Source organism: Paroedura picta, chromosome 3 (genome assembly GCF_049243985.1).
Source record: "Paroedura picta isolate Pp20150507F chromosome 3, Ppicta_v3.0, whole genome shotgun sequence".
NCBI lineage: Eukaryota > Metazoa > Chordata > Lepidosauria > Squamata > Gekkonidae > Paroedura > Paroedura picta.
The window spans coordinates 174,089,929-174,116,310 of NC_135371.1; the positions used below are offsets into that span (position 1 = coordinate 174,089,929).

Below are 26,382 nucleotides of genomic sequence, written 5' to 3' on the forward strand. Positions count from 1 at the left end.
ACTTAAGCCATGAGTCCAGCTCCTCCTCCAAGCCCTTACCAGAAATATTACGTGGAACAGATATCTGGGGCAGAGATGCTCTGTCTTCTTGGTGCTGGGGGGGGGGCAATAGCGGGAGGGCTTCTGGAGTTCTAGCCCTGCTGGGGGACCTCCTGAAGGCCCCTGGGTTTGGGCCACTGTGTGACGCGGAGTGTTGGCCTGATCCAAAATGGCTTCTCTCGTGTTCTTCTGCCTCTGGAGAGCAGTAGAACCACCAGCTTTCCAGCCAGCTCTGAATCCTGTCCTGTGCATAGTAGTTGACACTGTCAGGGGATAATTTTTATCTCCAGGCTGTGAAAAGAAGCGTTCTGCCTCTTTTGCAGCACTTACAAAAAGGGAGCAGAGTGGAGCCAGCCGGTGGGTTCTCTGGTTAGCTTGTTGTCTGGTTGGGAGAGTGATCCCACCCCACCCCACCCCTTTCCCAGCTGATTCCTGCATTCGGTCCCTGTCTTGTTTCCTTCTCGGCACAGTAATGGTTGGATTTGGGGATTATGCAGATCAAGTGCAGAAAGCTTTGTAAAAAGAAAGCGTAAACTTCTTAAGAGAAATCCCTTTATAAACTGTCGCGTATTTTTATCTGCCGATAGGATTAGCCATCATATTGGCAACGCCACGCCAGATTTTTGGTAGGGAGTTTTGCATGGTTTAGTTTATAGGCTGCGCTTTACGCTGTATTGGCACCAGGTTGCCGACCTTCAGGTGGGGCCTGGAGAACTCTCAGGATTACGGACGATCTCTAGAGTGCAGTGTTTCGTATCTGGGGCTTATTTGGGAAATCCCTGGAGAATTTGGGGGCGGGGGCTGAAGTGACTGGGGTTTGGAGAGGGCAGGGACGTCAACGGGGTATCGTTCCTTATAAGGCCACCTTCCAGAGCAGCCATTTTCCCCCAGAGAATAGATCTCTGTGGCCTGAAAATCAGTTGAATCCTAAGGGATATCCAGCCGCCAACTGGATGTTGGCGACCCTAACAATTCCCCTGGAGAAAATGGATTTTTTTTAGGGTGGACTGTACGACATCATTTCCCCACTGAGCCACCTCCCTTTCCAAACCTCTGGTCCCCAAGTCCAGAATTTCTTAAGGTTGCCAACTCCAGGTGGGACCTGGAACTCTCCCCAAATCTCCAGACTCCAAAGATCACCTCCCCTGAAGAAAATGTCAGCTTTGGAGAGGTGGGGGGGGGGATGATGACTCAGTAGCATTTCACCCTGTGTAGATCCTTCCCCTTCCTCACACCCCTCTCTCGCCAGCCCCCACCCCCCCGAATTTACAGGAATTTCCCAACCTGGAATCAGCAGTCCTTCTTAACACGCTCCAGGAGGGGGAGCAGAGGGCTGGAAAGCAGAGGGAAGAAGGATTTCTAGTGTTTTACTTCATAGAATCATAGGATAATAGAGTTGGAAGGGACCTCATGGGTCATCTAGTCCAACCCCCTGCACTATGCAGGACACTCACAACCCTCTCGCTCATCCACTGTCACCTGCCACCCCCTTGAGCCTTCACAGAATCAGCCTCTCCGTCAGAAGGCTATCCAGCCTCTGCTTAAAAATCTCCAAAGATGGAGAACCCACCATCCCCCGAGGAAGCCTGTTCCACTGAGGAACCGCTCTAACTTCTTCCGGATGTTTCGACGGAATTTCTTTCGAATTAATTTCATCCCATTGCTTCTTTATTCTTGTATTAATTCGAAAGGGTGCTTTCCTGCTGGGTCAACCGTCGTGGCGCTCGTAGAGTTGCAGGTGATTAAAAAAAATCTTCTCGTGTTCTAAAACCATCTTCCAGGACCGCTGTCTGGGACGTTTGCTCACCGTCCGTCGTGACTTGCTAGGTGAGGGTTTTGCCAGCTGGCTTGGAGCCCTATTGCAATAAATCTAAATGTGAATCTAGAGCCACTATCTGGAACATGAATAAAACGCACTTTGGGGAACAGGGCGTTTGTGCCAATGGAAAACAGCAGGCCCTTGGGGAGGGTGTCTCCATGCGCCTCCGCCCTCTCCTTGCAGGCTCTCTCTGTGCAAAACAATTCCGAATCCCAACCAGCATTTCACATGTTAACCCACGCAGTTCCCTCCCTCCCTTCCTTCTGCCTGGCTTAATTTCCGTGTAGGGCAATCAGCTGATGGGGGGAGGGCGGGAAGAGTCACGCCCTCCGGGTTTCCACACCCTGCAAAAGAGGGGGGACAGGGTTTAGCCCGGCAGCCCCTCTCTGCTGCCCACACCGGGGACTCCCCCTCCCCACGTGGGTGAAAGACTGTCAAAGGAGAGAAAGTTTGCAGGAAGGGCGGAGACACACCGGTCTGGTCGGGATGGAGCGGGACCAGTGAGTACAACTTTCCTCTTTCTCGGGGGTCCTCAGGGGGGGCTTAATCTCTGCGAGGAGGGCTTTGCATTGAAGCTCAGATTGCAGGATCGTGGCCCCCACCCACAAGAAGGGAGGGCAATGGAATGAAGGCGAGGCAATTCATGGAGACCTCTGGCCACTTCTGGTGGATTCTTGAAAGGGTTGCAGGACCGGAGAGGTTACGGGTGGGTCGCTCTGGACGTTTCCGTTCCTGTGGGTTTTGGCTGGCGTTGGGGCCGTTCTCCCCCCCCCTCCCCACCTTTGCTCCTGGACTTTGGCCTGATCCCAGGACGATGTTCCTGTGCCGTTCTTGAGAACGAGCGCGCTCCCCCCGGAGCACATAACGCCACAGATCGGTGACGTTTTAACTGCCAAGCAGTTTCCAGGCTGTGTGTTTCTTTTGTGACTCGGGTGAATTATTAGTTTGCAAACAGCAGACCTGGCAGGATCGCTGGCGGCCCTCCCAAAAGTGAGGAGGATTGCGTCTCTTGGGGCAGCGTTTCCTTCTCAGGGCCCGACAAGAAAAAATGCGGTTAGGGGGCGTTGGTGCAGTCAGAGCGGTTTCTCAGTGGAACAGGCTTCCTCGGGAGGTGGTGGGTTCTCCATCTTTGGAGATTATTAAGCAGAGGCTGGAGAGCCATCTGACGGAGAGGCTGATTCTGTGAAGGCTCAAGGGGGTGGCAGGTGACAGTAGATGAGCGAGAGGGTTGGGAGTGTCCTGCATAATGCAGGGGGTTGGACTAGATGACCCAGGAGGTCCCTTCCAACTCTATGATTCTATGAGGTGGAGAGGTCAAGGACTTGGAGAATCCCAAAGAGCCTAATTCGAGGCCAGTAGCACCTCAAAGACCCACAGGATTTCCAAGTTGTCAGCTGACAAGAGTCAAAGTTCACTTTGTTAGGTGCAAATAGCTCGATTTGAGTCGGGTGGCACCAGCAAGATTTTCAGGGCTCAGACGTTCCAGAGTTAAAGTCTCCCTTCATCAGATACAAGCAGGAATGGAGATCCCAGAGTCCTTTTATCACAGTCAGGCGGTAAGAGGGGGGTTGGGAAGCAAGGAGACAGAACACAGAGGTGTGAAGCAGAACTTAATTCTGCTCGGGATGTTTGAGGTTCAAGGAAACTGCAAACACTCTGAAGAGCAGGCAGGTTAGCTTGTTCCAGCAGAAATAAGATCGGAAACATTCTGGTGGCACATCCACGTCTGCATAATTTCTGGCCTAGGCTGGGATCTCAGCGTTCTCCTAGGGCCAGACCCCTTCCCCTCCCAACACCCCCCCTCTCCTTTCCTGTTGCGATTCCTGAGGCTTCTATCCGCACCGTTTTAAATATATTTAAATAACGTCGATTGCCGTAAACAGGAAGCAAAGCTTGCCGTGGACTGAGCTCTTTGTGCACCGTTCCTTCCAGGGGAGCGGAGAGCAGGAACAGAAAGGAGAAGCAGGAAGAGGCTTGGGGGGGGGGGGTAGCCTCCCGGCCTGGGTTCAAAGCCAGCTTTGTGTCGTGGTTAAGATCAGCGGACTCCAGCCTGGAGAACCGTGTTTGGTTCCCCACTCCTTCTCCACGCGCAGCCAGCTGGGAGACCTTGAGGCAGTCACAGTTCTCTTAGAGATGTTCTCTCAGAGCAGTTCTCTTAGAGCTCTCTCAGCTCCACCAATCTCACAGGGTTTCTGCGAGGAAAGTAAGAGAGTAGGGTTTGTAAGCTCCTTTGGGACACCTTGGGGTAGTCAAAAGCAGGGTATAAAAGAACAGCTCCTCTTCCTTCTCCTCCTCTAATTCCACTTCCCCCTCCTTCTTCCTCCTCCTGTTTGAGATGAGAATAAGTTCCTAGATTTGCCTGGAAGCGCAACCTTCAGCACTGGAATTCCCGTCTCATAATCCGAGATGTTTGCACGTTCATTTTGGCACTCTGTATGTGATCGGTGGCACCTTTTAAAATTTGCAGATTACGCACGCTTGTCATTAAGGAGGGTGGGCAGGCTAGAGCAGTGGATCTACTCACCAATTTCATCAGCCTAATACCACCTTGGGTTCTGTTTTTGGGTGTGCCGGAACACACAAACTGGCTGTATAGAGAGTGGTGGTCACAGCATCACCCCCCCTTTAAATCCTCAATCTTCCACAGAAGGTTGCCGGCAGACTCTGGCCCATGTAACCCACTCCTGGCCTGCACTACCTTGCAGGGTTGTTGTCAAGATGAAATGGAAGAGAGGAGAATTGCGTAAGCTGCTTTGGGGCCCCGGTAGGGAGAGAGTCGGCGAATCAATAAATACAGATAGTCAGCTTGGTGTTGGGATGATGAAGAAGAAGAGTTAGCTCTTATCTGCCACTTTTCTCTACCCGAAGGAGGCCCAAAGCGGCTTACAATCCCCTTCCCTTTCCTCTCCCCACAACAAATGCACCAATATAGGATGGGGGAGACTTGTCTTGGCAGTAGCATGTGCGAAAAGGATCTAGGAGTTTTAGTAGATCATACATTGAACAGGAGTCAGCAGTGTGACTCGGTGGCTAAAAAGGCAAATGGGATTTTGGGCTGTATCAAACGGAGTATCGTGTCCAGATCACGGGAGGTGATGGTGCCGTTTTACTCTGCTCTGGTTCGGCCTCACTTGGAGTCCTGGGTTCAGGTTTGGGCACCCCGATTGAAGAGGGATGGAGACCAACTGGAGCGTGTCCAGAGGAGGGCAACAAAGAGGGTGAGGGGTTTGGAGACCAAGACGTAGAAGGAAAGGTTGGGGGAGCTCAGTCTGTTTAGCCTGGAGAGGAGACGACTGAGAGGGGATCTGAGAACCATCTTCAAGTATTTAAAAGGCTGCCGTGTAGAGGATGGAGCAGAGTTGTTCTCTCTTGCCCCAGAAGGACGGACCAGAACCAATGGGATGAAATTAATTCAAAAGAAATTCCGCCTCAACCTCCGGAAAAAGTTCCTGACAGTCAGAGCAGTTCCTCAGTGGAACAGGCTTCCTCGGGAGGTGGTGGGTTCTCCATCTTTAGAGATTTTTAAACAGAGGCTGGAGAGCCAACAAATGGAGAGACTGATTCTGTGAAGGCTCAAGAGGGTGGCAGGTGACAGTGGATGAGCGAGAGGGTTGGGAGTGTCCTGCACAGTGCAGGGGGTTGGACTAGATGACTCATGAGGTCCCTTCCAACTCTAGGATTCTATGATTCTATAACGGACACCCAGTGAGGTGGGTGAGGCTGAGATAGCCCTCATATCACTGCTCGGTCAGAACAGTTTTCTCAGTGCCGTGGCGAGCCCAAGGTCACCCAGCTGGCTGCATGTGGAGGAGCAGAGGATCGGACCCAGCTCGCCATATTAGAAGTCCGCGTTCCTAACCACTACACCAAGCAGCAGCCTCTAATCTGGAAAACCTGCTTGGATTCCCGCTCCACATAAAAAGATAGCTGGGTGACCTTGGGCCATCACAGTTCTCTCAGAGCTCTCTTAGCCCCACCTATCACACAGGGTATCTGTTGTCGGGAGAGGAAGGGAAACCGATTGTAAACCACTTTGAGAAAAACAGGATGTGGCTCTTCTTCTGTAGCAAAATTAAATGGGTTCTGTGCAATTGGGGGGGCTCTCCAGATATGCAAAATATGACTTTGTGAATCAACCCAAAGGAAAAGAGGGTGTGGCATCCCCCAAACTGGAGATAGAGTTGGCCAGCCTGGCTCCTAAGAACATGTTGAATCCAGAGAGGGGGAATAGACTTTAGGTTGTTTTTTTTGGAGGGGGGAAGGGGCCAGATCTTCTGTTTGTGGGGTCCCGTCCCCCTGGGATTTCTCTCCCGTTGACTTGCCACTTGCCCCATTTGTCAAACCTGGTTCCTTATTTAGCATCCAAACATAGTGAAGGCTCAGGAAAAGCCGCTGGACTCTATGCAGAAGGTGTATCTGTCAATAAAGGCCGGTGATGATGTGCTGTATACAAAACTTCGTTAAGAGCTTTATTAGAGGGTGTCGTCCCCCCTGTTTATAACGACCTCCATAGCATCTTAAGAGACACACCAAAGAATGGAGTCCCATAGCATCTTTAAGACCAACAAGGATTTATTCAAGGCGTGAGCTTTCGAGTGCAGGGTCTCATGGGCATGGTAGTCCATGGACATCTGGAGGACCACAGCTGGGCCACCCCGGTCAGATGCCCTGCCACAAATGATGTGGCTCTTGAAGGTGCCCCTGCTCTTCTCCGCTGCTGAACACGACTCCCCGTCTCGATATTGGCCCCGGAAACTTGATCCTGAATTTCTGTGTGTGTGAGGTTGTTGAACAAAACCGGCCTTTCTGTTCCTCTCCCTACTTCTACCGTCGTCATTTGGCTGGGCGGAAGGTGAGTATTTCGGTGGAGAAAGCGGAACTGGAGGGGGGAAATGTTCGGCAGCCCTTTCGGTGTGATCCCCTCCCCGAGGATTCGGCATGGGAGAGCTGGGTTCTCCTTTCTCTGCCCCCTCTCTTTGCTTCCAAACTCTGCAGTCCACGCTCCCCCTCCCCAACCGGACCGCCTGCTTCCCCGTCCCCCTCCCTGCCCCCTGCCAATCTTTCCCCCTGCCCCGCTTAGCCGGCGTCCTCCATGCACCTTCTCAAACCCGTTTGGCTCCAGTTTTGCAAAGCTCGGTGTTTTTGGCCCCCTGTTCCACTTCCCTCGAACACCACGGCCTCCAGGCCCTTCAGTGAGGCTGCAGGATCTGGGATTTCCTGTTGATTTATAGACACCAAGATAAATATGGGTTGCAGCCAAGCATTGTCGCCTGAGCCACGCCTTGAGAGCCCCGCTGTTGCTCACTGCCCACTTCTGGACCCTCCCCAGGCCCGGCTTTCCCCCCGTCTGTCTGTTCCCAAAGACTTCTGTGCTTTCTTGCGCTTTCATCCCATGCTGCCGGCGGTTTTGTGTCCCCCCCTGTCCTGCTCCCCCCCCCCCGTTCTCCCGTGGCTCCGTGGCCTGACGTTGCACTCCCTAGGGTAGCGCTGCTGTCTGTTTCCTCTCTCTTTCTCTCCTTCTCTCTCTTCTCTCCGTGGCCCAGTCGGTGGCTTGGTCTCTTCGTTTGGCCTTGGGGGCAGTGGCTATGTTTTTTTTTTCCTGTTTGTTTGGTGCTGTCCTCCTTTTTCTTGACTTTGTGTTTTTTCTTCTCTTCCTTCCCCCTTTCTCTGCCCCACCACCATTGCTCATTCCGACACCTACTGGTCACCTGCCTCCATCCACACCTCTCCTTCCATTTCTTTCTCTTCCCACACCTTCCCCCCCCGTTCGTCTGTCCATCCCTCTGTCTGTTCCGCTCTCTCTGTCTCCCTCTCTTTCCCCCTCTGTCTCCCTCTCTCTGTCTCTCTCTCCCCCTCTCTCTGTCTCCCTCTCTCTCTCTCTCTCTCTCTTTCTCTCTCTCTCTCTCACTTTTTCCTTCTCCCTCTCTCTGCCTCTCTCTGTCCCTCTCTTTCTCTGTCACCCTCTCCCCTTCTCTCCCTCTGTCTCCCTATCTCTGCCTCTCCCACTCTCTCCCTCTCTCTGTCTCTCTTTCTCTGTCCCTCTCTCTGTCCCTCTCTCCCTCTCTCTCTGTCTCCCTCCCTCCCTCTCTTGCTCTCTCTCTCACTTTTTCCTTCTCCCTCTCTCTGCCTCTCTCTGTCCCTCTCTTTCTCTGTCACCCTCTCCCCTTCTCTCCCTTTGTCTCCCTATCTCTGCCTCTCCCATTCTCTCCCTCTCCCTTTCTCTGTCTCTCTTTCTCTGTCCCTCTCTCTCTCTCTGTCCCTCTCTCCTTCTCTCTCTCTGTCTCCCCCTCTCTCTGTCTCTCTCTCCCTCTCTCCCCCTCTCTCCTTCTCTCTCCGTCACTCTCTCCCTCTCTCTCCTTCTCTCTCTGTCTCTCTCTCTCCCTCTCTCTCCTTCTCTCTCTGTCTCCCTCTCTCTGTCTCTGTCTCTCTCTCTGTCGCTCCGTCTCTCTGCTGCCCTCTATAGGTCGTCCACGTGTCCCACTCTGCACCAGTACTGCTGTTCCTCTCAGTCGCTCCTCTACTCGCAACTAGCTTGCCCCGCCAGGCACACAGGCTGCAGGTAAGCCGCTCGCCCCCATGCCCAGCCATCCACCCATCTCTCCCCATGCCGCCCTAGACGCCAGTCCAGCATCCCTCCGCCTCCCCAGATTCCCCTGCAGGTCCCGTGGGGTGGGGTCTTTCCTCCACTCTGGGGGAAGAGCATGGTCCTGGCGCAGAGGGGGAAGGGATGGAGCCAGCAAACCTGGGCTGGGTTTCCACCTGCCTTGAGACGCCCAGGCCTGGGTGGCTCGGACTAGCCTGGTCTCGCCAGAGCTCAGAAGCTAAGCAGGGTCGGGCTAGCACTTGGATGGGAGACCCCGAGGAAGCCCAGGGTTGCTACGCAGAGGCAGGCCATGGCAAAACACCTCTGTTTGTCTCTTGCCTTGACCTGGATGGCTCAGGCAAGCTCAGTCGTGTCAGATCCCAGAAGCTGAGCAGGGTCGGCCCCGTTTAGTCCTTGGATGGGAGACCCCAAGGAAGCCCAGGGTTGCTACGCAGAGGCAGCCCATGGCAAACCTCCTCTGCTAATCTGTCGCCTTGACCTCAATGACCCAGCCTAGCCTGATCTCATCAGATCTTGGAAGCTAAGCAGGATCTGTCCTCGTTTGTACTTGGATGAGAAGACCCCCCCCATGGAAATCCAGGGTTGTTGCACAGAGGTAGGCCATGGCAATGGCATCTCTGCCCATCTCTTGCCACCTGGGAATCTCAGCAGGGTCAGGCCTGGTTAGTAGCTAGATTGGGGAGTTGTAGTCTGTGGACCTCTGTAGACCAAAACGTTGGCCACACCCCTGCCTAAGAGAATGCTGGATTTCATGCACACACCACAGTTTCCTTCGCATCTCTCCTCACCACGACCATGGTTCACTCCACCCCGTACCCTGCTTGCCACCTCTCCCAACCCTACGGGCTTCTGCTCCATTTCGCAGCCATCTGCTTTGCTCCTCCTCCTCCCCTTCCCCTTCCCGTCCCGCCTCCGGTGTTGCGGTCAGAGAAGAAGGACTATCTCCTCAGGAATCGCACCCCGCTGGCCTAAAGAAGGGTTTTGGGACAAGTCCCCGAGCTCTGGAATGCTTGGGGGACGTGTCCCAGGCCAGGCGGAAGTGGTGCGCAGGGTGGCCCTCGGTTGTTGCAGTGCTTGTGTGAGCCTAACCAGACCTGGCGCATTTGGGTCTGCGGGAGCTTAGGGTGAGCCATCCGTGCTGCAGCTGTGCCTGCAGGACAGCACGGTGCTAAAAAGGGGAGACCGCCCAGAATGCGGGGGAGAGGCAGGCTGCGAATCCAGGGTTGGGTTTTGCTCTCATGCTGCTTCTGCTTTCCCACGGTGGGTCAGGATGCAGTTTGTGGCATGAGAACAGGGCCAGGTAAAGTTAGCAACACCTGGATGGTGTGTGAGTGTGTAAGTGTGTGTGTCTGTGTGTGTGTGCAGGTTCTGTTTGTGTGATACTCTTGGGTTCTGCTTCCTCTGCACAGCAAATGTCTCTTTCTAGGGAAACCAGCCTCTTCTGAGTGTAAAAGGACCCCGTTTCCCAGTCCCCACAGATGCAACAGATGGGTGGTTAGATTGAGCCTCCAGAAGCACCTTAGGGGGCCAGCAAGATTTTCATAGAGAGCCTCTTGTGGCGCAGGGTGTTAAAGCAGCAGACATGCAGTCTGAAGCTCTGACCATGAGGCTGGGAGTTCGATCCCAGCAGCCGGCTCAAGGTTGACTCAGCCTTCCATCTTTCCGAGGTCGGTAAAATGAGTACCCAGCTTGCTGGGGGATAAACGGTCATGACTGGGGAAGGCACTGGCAAACCACCCCGTATTGAGTCTGCCATGAAAACGCTGGAAGGCGTCACCCCAAGGGTCAGACATGACTCGGTGCTTGCACAGGGGACACCTTTACCTTTAAGATTTTCAGGGGGTCAGCTTTTGAGATACCCGAGGAAGGGAGCGTGGACTCTTGAAACGTCTCACTTCCCCCAAAAATCTCATCCGTCTCTGAGATGCTCCTCCCATTCTGCACACGCCAAATAATGCGATTTCCGGAACAGAAGAATCTACTCCTAAAGTGTTAGCAGGGTAAATAAGTCATAGATATGCACACGCTGTATTTTAGGATTAGGAGAAAAGGAGCAATTTAGAGTTCAGCCCTCTCTTCATCATCTGTTATAATCTCACTTTCTTGTCCTCGCAGTGCTCCTACGGTGTCCCAATTCTTTTTCTTGCTTGAAATATAACTAAAGAAGCCCTTTTTGTTATGTTTAGCATTTCTTGCTAGCCTAAGCTCGTATTGAGCTTTAGCTTTTCTAACAACATTATTTAAGGAGCGACCATACTGTGTTAGGGTAGAGGAGAGATAGAGGCAGCGTCTGTCTACATGATGACCTGAGAAGCAGGACATTTCCCCAAGAGTAGCAATTTAGAGACAGACCAGAAGCAACACTTAACAGGAGAGAAAGGTCCTGAACTCACTGACCTATCTTGCAGTCTTCTTGCTGCCCCCTTCAGGGTCTTCTTCTCTTTGTACACCAGACAGTGCCTATTCCACTGTAAAGTGCATTATCTAATACGGCCTTTCTCTACCTTCTTACCGTTGAGAAATCCCTGAAATATTCCTCGGGCTTTGAGATACCCAAGAAGTGGGGTGATTGTTCAGAATAGGGTTGGGAAGCAGAGCTGTGGACACGCCCACCCCAGGGCCCCTCCCCTTCCCACCCCTCCCATTCTGGGAGACAGGGTCAACGCGAGGGCGGTATTTCTTTTTTAAATGAGAAATATATTAACCATTAATTAACTTCCACCCATTTGGGAAACCCTTCCCTGGTGGTCAAGAAACCTCGGAGTTTCACGAAACCCTGGTTAAGAAAGCGTGGTCCAACCTGTGTGGAAGAAGCCCTGGGATCGCTTCTAGATCTTGGGGAAAGTTTTAGGGGCCAGCCATGTCGGTCAGCCGTGGGAGAGCTGGATTCGAGTCCGGACGCTCCTTAGAAACCCACAAAGCTTCCAGGAAGGAAGCTTTTGAGAGTCCAAGCTCCCTTCATCAGATACAAGCCGGAATTGAGACCCTCCTGTGGAGGCCTTCGACACGCACGGAGTGGTGATCTCGTGGTGCTCCTTGAATTTGAATCCAGGTGTCCTTCTTTAGCTCAACCTGGCTGCCCCCTGGATCGATCTTCAACGAATGGGAAGAGCCTGGCAGATTTCCTGCACATTCAACAGCTGTCCTAACCCACCAGAAATCTGGCGTTTTAAAGATGCTGGCTTGCGTCTTGTCACACAGCTGCTCGAGATGCAAGAGCCGGGTCAGAAAGAAAGAGGCAACCCGATAGGTCAGGGGTGGGCAAACTGCGGCCCTCCGGATGTCCATGGACTACAATTCCCATGAGCCCCTGCCAGCGTTTGCTGGCAGGGGCTCATGGGAATTGTAGTCCATAGATATCTGGAGGGACGCAGTTTGACTACCCCTGCAATAGGTAGATGCACAGTGGTGTGTGTGTGCATCATGTACCAGCAAAAGCCTCCGGTTAGGCCCAGAGGTTGTAGCACCTCTGGGAAGATGATTGTGGGCCTGGGTCCATGTCGATGGCAACTCTGAAATCCTCTGGTTTTGCTACTTGCTTGAAAGAAGGGGCCCACTGCACATTTGGCAGGGCACAACAGGGTTGCCAGCTGCAGGTGGGGAAATTCCTGGAGATTTTCGGTGGTGAAGACAGGGGAGGGCTGCGTGGGGAAGACAGGGAACAAGACGATAACCAGGGGTCTGGATTTGGCTCAGTGGGTCATATATTGTGCAGTCCTGGCATCGGCCGTAGGCTGCCGGTTTGCACAAAGCTGTTCTGGCAAGATGTGCAGCATCCATCCTCAGCAGGAAGGTGCTCAAGTGGAGAAAAAAAACCCATAATGACCGAAGCAGCAAAGGGAAGTTACGGTCCATGAGACCTGCCCTGGCTTCTCACTCTTTTCCGCTGGCTGTTCTTAATCCCTGTCTGCCTGATTTACAAACTGCATTTCTCCACAGGAGCTCCCGCTGAAGGTCGGCACTGCACGGATCATGCAGGCAAAAAGAAAAATGCATTTTGGAACCCCGGCTCAGCCTGTGCCTTTGCGAGAGGCCGTAAACTAAGAGCCGGGTGCAGTGGTCCTTTCCTCGGAAGGCAGAGATTTCTGTCTGCAGGACGGGTCTTTCGTTTTTAAAACAGAGGCTGGAGAGCCATCTGACGGAGAGGCTGATTCTGTGAAGGCTCAAGGGGGTGGCAGGTGACAGTGGGTGAGGGAGAGGGTCGTGAGCGTCCTGCATAGTGCAGGGGGCTGGACTAGATGACCCAGGAGGTCCCTTCCAACTCTATGATTCTATGATTCTAAATTCTGTCTTAACATCCGGAAGAAGTTCCTGAGAGTCAGAGCGGTTCCTCAGTGGAACAGGCTTCCTTGGGAGGTGGTGGGTTCTCCATCTTTGGAGATGTTTAAGCAGAAGCTGGATAGCCATCGGACGGAGAGGCTGATTCTGTGAAGGCTCAAGGGGGTGGCAGGTGACAGTGGAGGAGCGAGAGGGTTGTGAGTTTCCTGCATAGTGCAGGGGGTTGGACTAGATGACCCAGGAGGTCCCTTCCAACTCTAGGATTCTAGGATTCTATGATTCTGAGGGCAAATATTAACCTTCTCCCACCCAGTCCCCCTCAGACAGCAGCTGTCGTGGGGGTGGGAGATCGCCCGATGGACTGGCGTCGCCTTAGAACGGGCCCCCAGTCTTACTTCCCTGCCCTCAACCAAAGGCCTGGCGGATGAGCTCCGTCTTGCAGGCCCTGCAGAACTGTGATAGCTCTATCAGGGCCCTCCCCTCTCCTGGGAGTTCATTTTACTAGGTCGGGGCAAGTACCGAGAAGGCCCTGGCCCAGGTAGAGGCCAAGCAAATTTTCTCAGGCCAGGGACCACAAGAAGATTAGCTCCTGCAGACCGAAGCGCTCTGCTGGGAGGGGGGGAGGGTAGAAAGGCAAGTGGTCCCTTAGAGCAGTGGTCCCCAACCTTTTTATCACCGGGGACCACTCAACGCCTTTTACTGAGGCCCGTTGGAGGGGGTAGTTTACTTCTCTGCTCTCAACCCCTGCCCTAACGCTCTCTGATCGCTATGGTAATGTTTAAACATCCCTTCAAAATAAGATACAGACTCGCCACAACAATGAACATAAGGAACATTTTATTTTCATGGAAATTTTAACTCGTGACAATGACAAATCAATGGGAACCCTGAGCTTGTTTCTCTGCAACGAGACAGTCCCATCTGGGAGTGATGGGAGACAAGGACACCCAAAGTGTGTTGTAAAGGGCCGGGGGGGGGGGAGAAGGCGTCCTTCGGGGCCCACCTCCAATTAGTCAACGGACCACATGTGGTCTGCGGCCCACAGGTCCCTTCCCCCTTTGGAGTCCCTTTCCTCTAAATCCCCCCTTCTCAGGTTCCAACCCCCCCCCCAAAAAAAACAAATCTCCACATGTGTGAAAGGGGGTACACGAGTGAGAGAGCATTATGATACGGGGGGTGGGGGGGGCTGTGTTTGGGTTTGTGTGTACAAACGTATCCCAAGCAACAGGCTTAATCTGTGTCTACTGTTCACATCTGGTTGTATCCTCAGGTGCACACTCCTTTTTTGCGTTCTGGCTTGAAGGAAGAACTTGTGAAGGTTTTAGACTCCTTCAGTTGAGGAGTCATTTGTTTGTTTCGGGAGGGGCCATGGCTCAGTGGTAGAACTTCTGCTAGGGTTCAGTCCCAGGCAGAACCTCTGCTTGGCAGGCAGGAGGTCCCAGGTTCAATCCCCGGCATCTCCAGTTAGAAGTACCAGGCAGGAGGGGATGGGAAAGACCTTGGCCTGAGACCCTGGCTCAGTGGCAGAGCCTCTGCTTGGCAGGCAGAAGGTCCCAGGTTCAATCCCCAGCATCTCCAGCTAAAAGGACCAGGCGGGAGGGAATGGGAAAGACCTTGGCCTGAGACCCTGGCTCAGTGGCAGAGCCTCTGCTTGACAGGCAGAAGGTCCCAGGTTCAATCCCCAGCATCTCCAGTTAGAAGTACCAGGCAGGAGGGGATAGGAAAGACCTTGGCCTGAGACCCTGGCTCAGTGGCAGAGCCTCTGCTTGGCAGGCAGAAGGTCCCAGGTTCAATCCCCGGCATCTCCAGTTAGAAGAACCAGGCAGGAGGGGATGGGAAAGACCTTGACCTGAGACCCTGGCTCAGTGGCAGAGCCTCTGCTTGGCAAGCAGAAGGTCCCAGGTTCAATCCCCGGCATCTCCAGTGAAAAGGACCAGGCAGGAGGGGATGGGAAAGACCTTGGCCTGAGACCCTGGCTCAGTGGCAGAGCCTCTGCTTGGCAGGCAGAAGGTCCCAGTTCAATCCCCGGCAGCATCTCCAGTTAGGACCAGGCAGGAGGGGATGGGAAAGACCTTGGCCTGAGACCCTGGCTCAGTGGCAGAGCCTCTGCTTGGCAGGCAGAAGGTCCCAGGTTCAATCCCCAGCAGCATCTCCAGTTGAAAGGACCAGGCAGGAGGTGGGAGGGAGGGAAGAAAGGAAGGAAGGAAGGAAAGAAAACCGCTAACCCTTCTCCAGAAACTCTGGATGAGGTTACCAATCTCTAGCAAAATAACTTCTGGTGCCTTCAGCTTCCTGATATCTTGCAAGGGATTATGGGGGGAATACAGAGGAACGAAACTGCATTCTGGTTTCACCTTACAAGGTTATTGAGAGAGCCTTTGAACTTCAGTCCAGTTCAGATTTATTTGTTTCAGCCATAAACCTTAACAAGTTTGTACAAGACAGATATTTTTGGAAGCAGACGCAGCATTTCAGAAGCTGTCTGCTCAACAGCATGGGATCCTCAGCCAGAGAGTTAATTTCTCTAGCTAGAAGTCGAATATGACGGGCAGCCTCAAAATTCCAGCTTGTTTTGGCCAAAAAAACGGACCCACATTGGCTGACCACAGGGCTTCCGTCTTTGGGTTGGAGATTTTGTAGGTGGGGCCAGACGAGGGACCTCCGTGGGTTATAGAACAGGGGTGGCCAAAGTGTAGCTCTGCAGATATCCATGGACTACAACTCCCATGAGCCCCTGCCAGTTGGTGCCGGTGGCCGTTTGTATCTTATTACTGGTTTAAAATAAGCAATTGGATAGAGTCTCCAGGCGGGGCCTGGAGATCTCTTGGAATGACTACGTATTTCCAGCCTAGAAAAATCAGTTCCTGCAGGAGAAAGCTTTGGAGAAGGAGACTGTGTCATTCTACCCTAAATCCCTCTCCAAATCCTTCCCTTCCTTTGCTTCAAAGCGCTCAGGAATTCTTTCCAGCCCTGGGCTGGCAACCGTCCAGTGAGTCATGCCATACATCCGGGAGGAAATTGGGCAGAACACAAACCGGAGCCAGGAGACTGCAAGTCTCTCCACGCTTACTGGGGAGAGAGTCCCTCTGAAGTTTCTACTGAGCAAGCAGGCCGCAAGCCAGCTATAAAATGAGCCGCACAGTCACAGAACAGAGGAAACTAACCAACTGTAGCTGTTCACCAGCTGTGGGTTGAGAAATACCTGGGGACTGGGGCTGAGGGAGGGTGATGTTTGGGGAGGGACCTTGGCAAGGCAGAAGGCCATAATCATAGAATCATAGAATAACAGAGTGGGAAGGGACCTCCTGGGTCATCTAGTCCAGGGGTAGTCAACCTGTGGTCCTCCAGATGTTCATGGGCTACAATTCCCATGAGCCCCTGCCAGCATTTGCTGGCAAGGGCTCATGGGAATTGTAGTTCATTAACATCTAGAGGACCATAGGTTTACTACCCCTGATATAGTCCAACCCCCAGCACTATGGACACTCCCAACCCTCTTGCTCATCCACTGTAACCTGCCACCCCCTTGAACCTTCACAGAATCAGCCTCTCAGTCAGATGGCTCTCCAGCCTCTGTTTAAAACTCTCCAAAGATGAAGAACCCACCACCTCCCGAGGAAGCCTGTTCCACTAAGAAACTGCTCTGATTGTCAGGAACTTCTTCCAGAAGTTTAGACGGAATTTAGAATCCGAGAATCATAGAGTTGGACGGGACCTCCTGGGTCCTCTAGTCCAACCCTCTGCACTGTGCAGGACACTCACAACCTTCTCGCTCATCCACTGTCACCTGCCACCCCCTTTTGCCTTCACAGATTAGAATACTGTCAGTATATTTAGTAAAAAATATACTGCAGCTTCCGTGCCTCTATTTTTCATTAATTTTTGCAGGAATTGCCCAGCAGCTTCAAGCTTTCAAAACCTATAAGTATCAACTATTAGTTGACCAGAATAAGTTCATACGTTCCATTTTAATAAAATTAAGCCTACATTCTGTTAGACTTATAAACTAAACCAATATCAAAATAGATTCCCTCAATCCAAGTCAAACTATCTCATGGCCAGCCGGCTCCTATCTGTATGGGGAAATACAGATAAATTTGTTGTTGTTAGGTGCGAAGTCGTGTCCGACCCATCATGACCCCATGGACAATGATCCTCCAGGCCTTCCTGTCCTCTACCATTCCCCGGAGTCCGTTTAAGTTTGCACCGACTGCTTCAGTGACTCCATCCAGCCACCTCATTCTCTGTCGTCCCCTTCTTCTTTTGCCCTCAATCGCTCCCAGCATTAGGCTCTTCTCCAGGGAGTCCTTCCTTCTCATGAGGTGGCCAGAAATCAGAAACGATGAGGTCCAAATTTTACCCAATACACATCCTTAATTTATACAGGCAGTAACACACCAGGTGCGTTCAGTTACTACAGCCTTAAATCCAAGCGGCTACAAAAAACCACGACAGCTCCAAATCTGTATTCAAGCCATAAAGAGATCCCCAGAAACCTCTGGGCCTCGCCTGGAGGTTGGCAAGCTTAAATCTGCTATGCAAAGGTTTCCGCCTCCTCCATTTCTGTTCGTGCTGCAGCTGACCCAGGGGGCCTGGGACCCCGAGATACCCTCCTAGAAGCAGCCATCTCTGCCTTTGTTCTCCCGAGCCTAGATTGACAATAAGCAGAATAGCCCGTTGGCACAAACAGAGCGGGATTGTGTGGTGTGTGAGCGGCTTGAATGTGGCGTGCAAGAGGTGTGTGGGATGGATCGGGGCCTGGATGGCTCTCTCTCAGATCGGTTCTGCTCCTGAGCTGCGTCTCTGGAGGGGGGTGGGCAGAAGAGCATCAGTGTCTCCCCGGCCAAGCGCAGAGGTCCTGGTTGTCGCGACCTGGGTAACCTTGAGGCCAAGAGTTTCGGGCTGCCGGCAACCGGCCACCTTCTTGTTTGTAGCAACCACCGTTCTTGTGCCTTTAGTAGCGGTGTGACCTTCAGGCAGATCTCTCGGTCGTATTAAAAACGACAAAGCTCTCCTGGCCAATTTCTGCAGCTCGCCCTGCTAGTCAGAACAGAAATGGGATCCAGGTTGTCTTTCCCAGCCCTTCCAGCAACTTGTGTCATGGCCAGAGACATCTCGTGACTCTGCCACAGCCCAGGGCTTCTCTGCCTTTGCTCTGCAGGCAGGAGGGGGAAGCGAGCGGCACGGACCAGCGGAAGAAACAAGGCAATAAAACTGGAGAAGCACAGTTCAGCCATCGCTGCAGAGCTGGGAAAGGAAGCAAGGGAAAAAAATCTTGTTGCCGCCTTTTCGGCGGACACAGGTCTGCTAAAGAAACAGGAGGGGTCTTCCTCTCGAGCTGCTGCCAGCTGAGCTAGGCAATGCTATACGTTGTTGGGCTGGACTCGGGCTGGAAGCTGTGGCCCGACGGGTGCTTGGGAGATCGTCGGAGCCCTTGCACCGCCGTGGCACCCTTTTAATTTCAGCAGCTCAAGTGGTCAGGCTGAACGGGTTGGGTTCGGCTGGAACGCCCGTCCAAGGCCTCCGTCCACAGACCCACGGTCACGGCGCAAGGACTGAATTCTGGGTCCGATGGTTCCAGCTTCCCTGTTTCCTTGGCTGTCCCTCCGCCCCACCAGCCGCATCACCCCCACCCCCACCCCACCTGCCATCTCCTCCTCGCTTTGCTGTCGCTTCCTCCTCGGGGCTGCCTCTGCAGGCTTATAATCCGTCTCTGTCTGTCTGTCTGTCTGTCTGTCTGTCTGTCCGTCCCCCTCCCCGTTTCCTAGGGACGATGACGAGGTGGAAGACGTCCATCAGTTCTGTTGCCCCACTTCTGAGTGCAGCAGCCCTTCCTCTAGGTAACCTGGAGGGGGCGCTGCCTCACCGCTCCCACACCTGGCACCTCCGGCCCTGGAAGCCCCACGGCACCGGCTTCACCCCCACCCCGAGGATCCCCCTCCCCACCCAGGCACAGTGCCAGAGGCTGTTCCAGAGACCCCCCGGGTAGTTAAGAGGAAGCTTCCGACAGCTGCGGCCTGAATTTCCGCTTTGAAGCCCCGGGAGTGTGTGTTTGTGTGTGTGTGTGTGTGTGCTTATCTTGTTCTCTCATCTTTGAGTTTGCCCTTTGTTTGCACAATACTTGGCGTATTGTTGTCTCTTTATTTAAAGCAATAGGGTGCCAACTCCCCGCCCCCGCCCCCCGTGCCTTTAATGCAAGTCCCAAATGCAGGGGTCAGTACAGTGTAGGGGAAGAGTGTCGGACCAGAATCTGGGGGATCTGGGTTCGAATCCCCACTGACGCCATAGAAACTTTCTGGGTGACCTCGGGCCCATCATACACACGGCAGCCTAACATACCTCGCACAGCTACCCGGCTGAATGTACCTTACAGGGTCGTTGTGAAACGAAAACAGAGGGGAGGATGTCAAGGGGAGCTGCTTTGGGTCCCCAATGGGGTGAAAGATGAGAAATAAAATAAATACAATATAAAAAATGGGGGGAAGCAGAAGGGACCCTCCCTGGCCTGACCCAGCAGGGCTCTTCTGAGGGTCTTCTCAGGGGAAGGCCTCGGCCTCTCTGCCCTGTGGCTGGCCCTGCAGAGGAACTGGCTGGCCCCTGGGTGAGACGGGAGGCTCGACTGGAGGGACCCTCCCTGGCCTGACCCAGCAGGGCTCTTCTGAGGGTCTTCTCAGGGGAAGGCCTCGGCCTCTCTGCCCTGTGGCTGGCCCCGCAGAGGGACTGGCTGGCCCCTGGGTGAGTCAGGATGCTGGATTAGATGGTCCCTCCCTGGTCTGACCCAGCAAGGCTCTTCTGAGGGTCGTCTCAGAGGAAGGCCTCGGCCTCTCTGCCCTGTGGCTGGCCCTGCAGAGGAACTGGCTGGCCCCTGGGTGAGACGGGGGGCTGGACTGGAGGGACCCTCCCTGGCCTGACCCAGCAGGGCTCTTCTGAGGGTCTTCTCAGGGGAAGGCCTCGGCCTCTCTGCCCTGTGGCTGGCCCTGCAGAGGAACTGGCTGGCCCCTGGGTGAGATGGGGGGCTGGACTGGAGGGACCCTCCCTGGCCTGACCCAGCAGGGCTCTTCTGAGGGTCTTCTCAGGGGAAGGCCTCGGCCTCTCTGCCCTGTGGCTGGCCCTGCAGAGGAACTGGCTGGCCCCTGGGTGAGACGGGAGGCTGGACTGGAGGGACCCTCCCTGGCCTGACCCAGCAGGGCTCTTCTGAGGGTCTTCTCAGGGGAAGGCCTCGGCCTCTCTGCCCTGTGGCTGGCCCTGCAGAGGAACTGGCTGGCCCCTGGGTGAGACGGGGGGCTGGACTGGAGGGACCCTCCCTGGCCTGACCCAGCAGGGCTCTTCTGAGGGTCTTCTCAGGGGAAGGCCTCGGCCTCTCTGCCCTGTGGCTGGCCCTGCAGAGGAACTGGCTGGCCCCTGGGTGAGACGGGAGGCTGGACTGGAGGGACCCTCCCTGGCCTGACCCAGCAGGGCTCTTCTGAGGGTCTTCTCAGGGGAAGGCCTCGGCCTCTCTGCCCTGTGGCTGGCCCTGCAGAGGAACTGGCTGGCCCCTGGGTGAGACGGGGAGCTGGACTGGAGGGACCCTCCCTGCCCTGCCCCAGCAGGGCTCTTCTGAGGGTCTTCTCAGGGGAAGGCCTCGGCCTCTCTGCCCTGTGGCTGGCCCTGCAGGGGAACTGGCTGGCCCCTGGGTGAGACGGGAGGCTGGACTGGAGGGACCCTCCCTGGCCTGACCCAGCAGGGCTCTTCTGAGGGTCTTCTCAGGGGAAGGCCTCGGCCTCTCTGCCCTGTGGCTGGCCCTGCAGAGGAACTGGCTGGCCCCTGGGTGAGACGGGAGGCTGGACTGGAGGGACCCTCCCTGGCCTGACCCAGCAGGGCTCTTCTGAGGGTCTTCTCAGGGGAAGGCCTCGGCCTCTCTGCCCTGTGGCTGGCCCTGCAGAGGAACTGGCTGGCCCCTGGGGGAGACGGGAGGCTGGACTGGAGGGACCCTCCCTGGCCTGACCCAGCAGGGCTCTCCTGAGGGTCTTCTCAGGGGAAGGCCTCAGCCTCTCTGCCCTGTGGCTGGCCCTGCAGAGGAACTGGCTGGCCCCTGGGTGAGACTGGAGGCTGGACTGGAGGGACCCTCCCTGGCCTGACCCAGCAGGGCTCTTCTGAGGATCTTCTCAGGGGAAGGCCTCGGCCTCTCTGCCCTGTGGCTGGCCCTGCAGAGGAACTGGCTGGCCCCTGGGTGAGACGGGAGGCTGGACTGGAGGGACCCTCCCTGGCCTGACCCAGCAGGGCTCTTCTGAGGGTCTTCTCAGGGGAAGGCCTCGGCCTCTCTGCCCTGTGGCTGGCCCTGCAGAGGAACTGGCTGGCCCCTGGGTGAGACAGGAGGCTGGACTGGAGGGACCCTCCCTGGCCTGACCCAGCAGGGCTCTTTGTACTCTGCATTCCCCTCCCTGTTGGCCCTTTAAAGGGTTTATTGGACACCCCCATTTGTGCCAGGGCTCACCTGGGAAAGGGCAGGGGCAGGGAAGTTGCAGACTGGGCGGCCATGCCGGGATCACTGCTGCATTGGTGATTCTGCGCAGGGTGTAGGGTTGCCAGCTCTGGGTTTGAAAATCCCTGGAGATTTTTTTCGGGGGGGGGGGTGGAGCCCGAGTAGGCTATTTTTTGGAAAGGAGAGGGCCCTCAGCAGGGCATCATATCTTTGTGTCCACCCTCCAAATTTTCTCCCGGCGAACTATGGGCTGAAGAGATGGCCTGGTCCCACCTGGAGGTTGGCACCCAGCTGACACATCATAGGGGAGAAGGCCCTAAAGTCACGACTGACACCGAGGGCTCACCCGGCGTAGTTTCGGACTAGATTCCGGGAGGCCCAGGTTCAGATCCCCACTCGGCCACGGGATCTCACCGGGTGGTCGTGGGCCAGTCACACGCGCTCTCGGCCTAACCTACCTCGCAGGGCTGTCGTGAGGATCAAAGCAGAGGCGGCGAGAACGAAGCCTGCTGAGGGGAAAGGCGGGGCATTCAGGAAGGGGGACGAAACACGATCGACATGCGTGGTCAAAGTCACGCACCTCTGGGCAGCGGGATCAGCGGCCTGGCTAGCCAGCCCCAAATTCCCTTTCTGTGAGGGATGCTTCGAAGGGCTCCAGCAAATGTATCCGTGGGATGAGCGGACCTCCAAGCTGGTCCCTTTCTCACAAAATCGGGCGTGTGGGGCCGCATCGGATTGAGGTGGCGTTGCACTGGGAGAGGGAGCCCCCCCCCCTGCGACCCCTGGGGTCTGCTGCACAGGGGGAAACATCCAGGGATTGGGAAGATCACGGGAATGGGACCCCGTCTCCGGAACAGCCTCTGGCCAAGCGCCCCCACCCCACCCCACCCACCCCACCCTGATCTCTCGCTCCCACCACAGTTTACACATTTTTTCTATGCAGACGCATAAGCCTTAAACCAGACCCCCCCACATGCCTTCTTCCTGCTTTATCACCTCCCCCACCCTCTTTGGGGCAGGAGGCTACGAGCATCCCCTCCCCCCCCAAAGGCTGACCTCGGCTGCCCCCTCCCCACTCTAGTCTGCAGCTCTTGCACTGGCCTTTCTGGGCCCCCTTCCCCCCCCCCCCCCCCGTCTCCCCAAACATGCACTTTCCCCGCCCTCTTGCTGCTCCGTGCTTGAGGACTCCGCCTCAAAAGAACCTTGAAACCAACCAAAACAAAAACCCAAACGAAAACAAACCCAACCCAGCCGGACAAAAGGAATGCTTTTGGGAAGCAATTTTCAGGTTCCTTGCTCCCTCACGGTTGACCAGCCTCCACCCCTGCAAGACCATTTCCCGTCGGGACCGTCTGTCTCTCCTTTTTCCCCCCCCCGGCTCTCTCTTCAAGCTGCCCGACTCCACTGGCCTCGGGACCGGCTCTCCGGACTCCTCTGGACTGCACGCCGGACGCAAGCATGCCCGTTTGCCCAAGAACCTGTTCCACCATTGCAAACTGGGCGTGAACCAGGGGCTCCTGGACTTTGGGAACATTGCAGATGGGGCAGCGCATTCTGTACATTTGCGCCTCGCGGATCTGGTCCTCCTGCCGTGGTTTGCACGCCGCTGCCTGTAGGATGCCGTGCTCTCACCAGCCGGAGCGATGTTGATGCTGCGGAGAGTCTCCAGAAGTTCTCCAGGAGCTTCCGCCCCAAAGAATCTTGTCCAGCTGCGTGGTTGAGAGTGCAGCTTGCAGAGGGAGGGATGGGTGGGGAGGGAGCACGCGGCACGTTTTCCAAAAACCCACTGACTATGTAAGGGGTTGCTCTCCGGCAGAAATAATGTTCGCGATTTCCGGCCCCCGATGTCGTGCGCGTGAAAAAGGAGCATGAGAATTGTGATCAGCACAGTCGGGCTCCAGGCTGTGTGCTTAACCGGAGCGTGATTTCTTCCCAGGTCACCCCAGGGAATTTGCATTGGCGCCTTTATTTGGGGGGAGGGTTTTGGACTGCCAACCCCTGGGTAGAACCTGGAGTTCCCCGGAAATTCCGACTAATTTCGCAAACTAAAGCAATCCAACTCCCTAGAGGAAAAGACTGCTTCGGGGTGCAGGCTCTATGGTATACCACAGAGACTGGGAGAAATTGAAGCCCTAGAGCGACATCAAAGCTACACGGAACTTCCTCCCCTCCCCCAAACTCTTGTTTTCCTCAGGCACGACCCCAAAACCTCCAGGAATATCCCAAAGGAGAACTGGCCATTCTAGGATAGGGAAATGAGACAGGGAAATAAGGCTTGAAAGCCCCTCTCCCACGGTCCCGCAGTCCAGTTGTAAACCCCCCTCCCCAAGTGTCTGATTTTTGTAGAAATAAAATCACAGAGGGGTTCGATAAATGGCCGTTCCAGCCTTGCGCACGGTGGGGCTCCGTGGAAAAATAATTTGTGTGTACTTCCCTAGGGGGAACGTGTGAAAGTGACTGAAACAACCACCCAGGGAGGTGCTGTGAGAATTGTTGTAGAACAGGGGTAGTCAACCTGTGGTCCTCCAGATGTTCCTGGACGACAATTCCCATGAGCCCCTGCCAGCATTTGCTGGCAGGGGCTCATGGGAATTGTCGTCCAGGAACATCTGGAGGACCACAGGTTGACTACCCCTGTTGTAGAAGATCCCAGGTTCCAGGTTCAGTCCCTGGAGTTTCCAGTGAAAAGATTCGGGGAGCGGGGGGACCTGAAAGAGATCAGCCGGAACAGACGGTGCCATCAATGAATGTTTCCTGCCCTCCTTTCCGGGCAGGGCGGCCTTCCCGAAAGGCAAAAGCCATCCTGTATGCCTTCCCTTACTGCAAGGGTCTCTAGTACAGCCAATACCGGTGGGAAGCAAAAATACAGGCTTCCACGGGAGAGCGGGAGCCTCTTTTTTCACTTTCCGCCAGTAGCGGCTGTACAGCCACTACTGGCGGAAAGTAAAGAAAGAGTCTTCCGCTCTCTTGGAAGTGCCCATCTGAAGCACAGCAGAGTGCCTTACTCCTGGAGTCCCCGTGGGAGTAAACAACTGCTGGGTGTTGTTTTTCTTTTTTTAAGGTAGATGCTAATTCCTATGTTGTCATGGCGACCTGGCGGAAAAACCCGCTTTTGCGCACTAGGCCCTCCGAGCAAGCACCCACACCGGGAGGTGAGAACACAGGGGCACCTGGATCCTGGGGCCGGTTTCCATGCCGACCCTGCGCCTCCATCCGGAGGCGGCTGGGAGGGGAGGGGAGGGGAGGCCGGGCGCGTGGCCGTCTGTTTTTTGGATGACAGCTCGGTCGCCTTGGCAACGCCCGAATCAGACGGCCGGAAAGTCCAACGGCCAAATCGGGGCTGGGAAGCCGTTCCAAGCAGGAAGTCCCGCGTGGAGCCGGGTGCAGATTGTGCAGCCTTTGCATTTCCGTGGCGGGCTTTGGTGCAGTGACCCCCGTGTGTTGTTCCCTGCCCACGTCTCCTCTTCTGTGTTGGGAGTTTCACCCCCTTTTGCAGCGCTTGTGACTCCCCTAGAGCCGGGCAGCCCCTTTGTATCTTCCTTGCTGGCTTGCTGTTAATTTGGCTGCCCGGTTTCAGGCTCGGCCTTCTCCCCGTGGCGAGTCCCACGCGACTTTTTTTGTGCCAAACTCCCCAGGTTGAGAGATCGTGGCGAGGCCTGAGATTAAGACGCACGTTTTCCCGGGTGGTCTCGACTCTTAGCCGGCGTTAATCAGCTTTTAAGATGGAAACTCTGGTTGGCGTTAGCTCTGGTTAAGATCACCGGGGTGAGGGCGTCGTTGCGTCCCCTTCTCTGGATTGGTAGGCCGTCGTACCGTAATTATTGTTGCCGCCCCAGGCTTCCAAGATCCAAACTCAGGGTATAACTAGACAGTTGCAGCTGATCCGTCTCTCCTTCCTTCACCCTCCCTGTAATACAGGGGTAGTCAAACTGTGGCCGTCCAGATGTCCATGGACTACAATTCCCACGAGCCCCTGCCAGCGTTTGCTGGCAGGGGCTCGTGGGAATTGTAGTCCATGGACCTCTGGAGGGCCGCAGTTTGACTACCCCTGTAATATTTAGCTAAATAGACTTGTGAATCTTCTTCCTCATGCTCAGCTTAGGTGGAACAGTGGCAGGGTCACTGTGCATGGTGGCGCTGGATCATGCGCCTCCAGCCTTCATTGTGTCTATATCCAGCTGACAAGAGACCAAAACGACCGAGACGAACATTTAAAAAACTAGACTGTCGTGACCAACTGGATTCAAACAGGAGCCATGAAACCTTAAATGTGAAATAATGTTCAAGGGCAATATTTTAAGAAGTCTTTCCAAGTCGACAAAAGGGACAAACCCGCCAAAAAACAAACAACAGAAATGCCACTGAAAGCAGAAGCGGGGCAAGGTGACAGTCTGTTCCACACATTTATTTTATTCATTTATTATATTTATTATTATATACTGCCGTCCCCAGAGTCTCAGGGCGGTTAATGTTGGATGATGCACTTCCAAGAACTTTCGAAGTAGATTTTCCTGTTTCACACTGGAAAATCCAGCTGCAAAAGCACATTGAAAGTGCATTATCTGACGTTTGGTAGCTTTAGCCCCTGGTGAATCAGCTCCTGGGGCCTAAAAAGTGATGGGGAAAATTGCCTGGAAATTTGACAGAATGGGCAATGCTTCATTCAGGACCGTTTTTTTAAAAAAGGCCTAGCTCCGGTCAGCTGCTGCCTCGCCTTAAAAAGCAGGGGCACCCAGGAAAGAGAATCTCTCAGGCCAAGTAAGGCCCTATGTGGGAGGAGAAGGCCAGCTGGACAGATGGTACAGGACTTTGAAAGGCAGGACATCCCCTCCAGTTTGGTGTACTGCAGGGGTAGTCAAACTGCGGCTCTCCAGATGTCCATGGACTACAATTCCCAGGAGCCCCTGCCAGCATTCGCTGACAGGGGCTCCTGGGAATTGTAGTCCATGGACGTCTGGAGGGCCGCAGTTTGACTACCCCTGGTGTAGTGGGTAAGAGGCAGCTTCTGATCTGTCAAGCCAGGTGTGAATCCCCACTCCTCCACATGCAGCCAGCTGTGTGACCGTGGGCATGTCACAGCCCTGATAGTGCTGTTCTCACAGAGCAGTTTCTCTAAGAGCTCTCTCAGCCCCGCCTGCCTCAGAGGGTGTCTGTTGTGGGGAAAGGAAAGGGAAGGTGATT

General features: G+C 54.7%; 1 protein-coding gene and 1 long non-coding RNA gene across 2 annotated transcripts in view; both read left to right on the plus strand.

Moving 5' to 3' along the window:
* The window catches only part of IQSEC2 (IQ motif and Sec7 domain ArfGEF 2), a 161,892-nt gene that overhangs the window by 60,117 nt on the left and 75,393 nt on the right, over positions 1-26,382 (plus strand). The window lies entirely within an intron of this gene.
* LOC143833659 (uncharacterized) lies at positions 1,975-24,261 on the plus strand. Its single transcript, XR_013229679.1, has 4 exons — positions 1,975-2,358; positions 8,322-8,417; positions 18,509-18,580; positions 22,593-24,261. It is a non-coding gene; the product is annotated as an uncharacterized LOC143833659 (long non-coding RNA).